Source organism: Schistocerca americana, chromosome 3, assembly GCF_021461395.2.
Source record: "Schistocerca americana isolate TAMUIC-IGC-003095 chromosome 3, iqSchAmer2.1, whole genome shotgun sequence".
Classification (NCBI taxonomy): domain Eukaryota; kingdom Metazoa; phylum Arthropoda; class Insecta; order Orthoptera; family Acrididae; genus Schistocerca; species Schistocerca americana.
Genome location: NC_060121.1, coordinates 468816438 through 468820848, shown reverse-complemented (window position 1 = coordinate 468820848; position 4411 = coordinate 468816438).

Below are 4411 nucleotides of genomic sequence, written 5' to 3'. Positions count from 1 at the left end.
ACAAAAGCGGTATAATTACTCTCTCGTGTCTCGGCTCTCTTTGTGCAGTAAGCGGCTAACGATAAAGGAGTACACTGGCTGCCTTAAGCGATGTTACTCATTGTTGTAACAATAGTTACCGGACTTTAAGGTTTCACTTTCAAAAGCTACGCTCCTGAGCTCTGCCATGAAGGTATGTCACTTTCATCAACACGTGACAAATTTCTTAATATTTCAGCACCTCAGCGCAGATCAGTGGACGCCCAGAATTCGAAACGAAAGAAAACAGTGACAGTGAAGTATACCACTAAAAAAAGGAATGGTGAAATAGTGCCAGTACCACATTCCAAGTAGTGCCTAGCATATCAAAGGATGGGTTATGCTATTTAGCAAGCAGGTTCGATGATGGAGGAAATGATCATAAGAAGCCAACTATTCCCTTTAAGAATGGTATTAAAAAAAACAACCAAAAATGTAAAGAAAGCCACTATGAAATCTGGAAGTCTACTATGGTTATTTTCCTTCACATGTCACAGTCTATAAAAAGTTCAAGAGATTCTGTGAAGAAAGAAAAAAATTTGGAATGAAAAAGTGTTCCTTTTCAAAATACAAGCACGTATTTTACAAATATTTTAATCCGTCACTGAGGACACCTCATTTCGATTCCTGCTCTACTTGAAAGATTGGTTTAGTGCAAATAAAAGCCAAACATGTCTGCAGAAGAAGAGTTGACTACGAACTAGACACAGATTACATAAAACCCGTGCAAAGCGTTTTTTTATATAATGAAAGAAGATTTGCTTTGACATGCAACAAAACCAGCCTGTTCCAAATCTATCAGTTAGTGAGGTTTTCTATTCTAGACAAGTATGGATATTAAATCTGTACATCATGATCCATACTAAGAAGCAAAAAAAGGAAAGCATTGTTTTCTACACCTGGTTAAGACAGAATCTTCAAGAGGATGCAATGAAGTTGTTTCGGCTTTGCCGGACTTTCAATCTGACTTAGATAAAAAACAACCAGATGATGGCATCAATACTGTACATCTGTTTCAGATCCTTGCAGCAGCCAAAATAAAAACAATTATATGATGGTGATGCTTACTGCGTTCTTTGAAAACAGCACAAAATTCAATAATATTCATCTCTTCTTCCCTGTTCGTGGCTATATTTTGTGAACATATCTTGTGTCCAGACATAACGACATTTCTAGATTCTAAGAAGCTCATCTGCAGAAACCAGCACGGTTTTAGGAAACAGCTGTCATGCGAGACACAGCTGGCCCTCTTTGTGCATGATTTACAACAAATTCTAGATACCGGCTCCCAGATGGCTGGCATATTCCTCGACTTTCGAAAGGCGTTCGACTCAGTTCCGCACTGTCGCTTGCTCCAAAAAGTGCACGCTTACGGTCCATCGGATGACATATGCGGTTGGATAGAAAGTTTTCTAACAGGCAGAGAGCAGTATGTTGTCCTGAATGGGGAGACTTCTACAGAAACAATCGTAACTTCAGGTGTGCCCCAGGGCAGCGTAATAGGTTGGCTGCTTTTTACGATTTACATAAACTTTCTGGTTGATGGTATTGACAGCGGCATTAGACTGTTTGCCGATGGTATTGTAGTCTACAGGGAAGTAATATCATACGAAAGTTGTGAACAAATAAATGAGGATTTGCAGAAAATAAATGCGTGGTGTAATGACTGGCACTTATCTCTCAATATTAGTATGTGTAACCTACTGCGTATAACAAAGCGAAAATCCGCATTAATGTACGAGTACAAAATAAATGCCCAGTCTTTGGAAGCCGTAATATCCGTCGAAATGATCTCAAATGGAACGATCAGATTACACAAGTAACGGGTAAGGCGAACTCAAGATTGAGGTTTACTGGTAGAATCCTGAAGCGAAGCAGTCCTTCAACAAAGGAAATTGCTTACAATACTTTAGTTCTTCCGGTCTTAGAGTATTGTTCATCTGTATGGGACCCTTCAAGAGATTGATAAGGTCTAGAGGAGAGCGGTAAGATTAGTGATTGGTACATTTAGCCGTCGCGAGAGCGTTACAAATTTCATTGAAAGTTTGAAGGGGGGCACACTTTTAGATAGACGACGCGCTAAACGTAAGGGGCTACTCGCTAAATTCCAAAATTCGATCTTCGCCGAGTATGTAGAGCATATATTATTACCACCAACTTTCATATCCCGCAATGACCACCATTCAAAGATAAAGGAAATTAGAGCTCATACTGAGGCGTTCAGACAGTCGTTTTTCCTTCGCGAGTGGAACAGAGGGGGGAAATATGACTTTGGCGGGAATAGTGCCCTCCGCGACACACCTCTTGGTGGCTAACGGAGTATTTATGTAGATGCAGATAGCTACATGCCTCCAGACCGAGTGTCTGGTAGAACTGAGAAGTCTCACCGAAAAAAAGAGAGCATCTTGTCTCCTAAACGCTATTGCGATATTTTACAAGAGCATGGTACTCTCAGAGCTCTAAACACAGACAAGACTGCTAAAAATCTAAAAGATAGTACACAGAAGTACTAAAATCCACAATGAACAGTCAGCGTGTCACCTAAAATAGGAAAAATTGTTAATGTGTCAGCAAGTGAGATATATTCCGAATCCACTGCAAGTGTTCATCCTGAGACGCAAGAAACCATACCATAAAACAATACTAACATCTACCCTTTTACCAAAAAATAATGTGGTGAGCAAAGAAAAGAAGAAAGATGTTCCTGCCCTTCTTAAGTATTTTGAAATTCCACAAGATGCAAAGGATTTTACAGGGATTTCCTACACGAATAACGTATAGATGTAAGAGGGAAAACTTAACAACAACAATATGATTGTAACGTGGAAAACTATTTGTCTAATTCATTTCATACTTTAAGTAGTACTGACAAGCAAAGCAATTATGTTAACATGGTTATCAGTGCTGTTGTTTTATTATGCCACTGTATTTCTATTATTCCTGTTTGTCTCTCAATAATGTCAAAAACTATAAATTCAAAAGTACTCTGTACAATAAGATATGCAAAAATATGCGTTTACAACAATGCAGTCATATAATAAAAACTACAGCACATAAAAATATTAGATGCGGAAAAAAATTAAAGAAGGTGCCGTAACTAATACCAGCAAAAATTATTAGCATTTATAGACTTTTGAAAAATTGCAAAATCACACCTTAATATAATATTATAAAAATTAAATTTTAATGTATTCCATTACAACGCTTTATTAAAGCCAGTGAGACCTAGTAGTCGTGCAAAAATTCAAATGCTCGAACATATCTCTCTAGGCGAAAAGAGACACTCATTTTATGAAAAACTGTATCTGTTGCATTTGTCGAATTTGGAAAAACGTTCTCAAACTGAGTCCATATTTCTAGATTTCCAGAAGGTTTTTTTAGACAGTTCCTCACAAGCGGCTTCTAATCAAACTGCGTGCCTATGGAGTATTGTTTCTTTTGCGACTGAATTTATGATTTCCTGTCGGAAGGGTCACAGTTCGTAGGGTAGTAGACAGAAAGTCATCGATAAAATGACACGTGATAGCTAATGTTCATCATGGAGATGTTATACTGTTCTTAATCTACATAGAAGATTTAGGAGTCTATTTGACCACCCCTCTTGGATTGTTTGGAGATGATACTGCGTACCCCCCCCCCCCCCCCCCGCCACCCAAGAACCATAGACCTTGCCGTTGGTGGGGAGGCTTGCGTGCCTCAGCGATACAGACAGCTGTACCGTAGGTGCAACCACAACGAAGGGGTGAGGCCAGACAAACTTGTGGTTCCTGAAGAGGGGCAGCAGCCTTTTCAATAGTTGCAGGAGCAACAATCTGGATGATTGACTGATCTGGCCTTGTAACACTAACCAAAACGGCCTTGCTGTGCTGGTACTGCGAGCGGCTGAAAGCAAGGGGAAACTACGGCCGTAATTTTTCCCGAGGGCATGCAGCTTTACTGTATGGATAAATGATGGCGTCCTCTTGGGCAAAATATTCCAGAGGTAAAATAATCCCCCATTAGGATCTCCGGGCGGGGACTACTCAAGAGGACGTCGTTATCAGGAGAAAGAAAACTGTTCTACGGATCGGAGCGTGGAATGTCAGATCCCTTAATCGGGCAGGTAGGTTAGAAAATTTAAAAAGGGAAATGGATAGGTTAAAGTTAGATATAGTGGGAATTAGTGAAGTTCGGTGGCAGGAGGGACAAGACTTTTGGTCAGGTGAATACAGGGTTATAAATACAAAATCAAATAGGGGTAATGCAGGAGTAGGTTTAATAATGAACAGGAAACTAGGAATGCAGGTAAGCTATTACAAACAGCACAGCGAACGCATTGTTGTGGTCAAGATAGACACGAAGCCAATGCCTACGACAGTAGTACAACTCTATATGCCAACTAGCTCTGCAGATG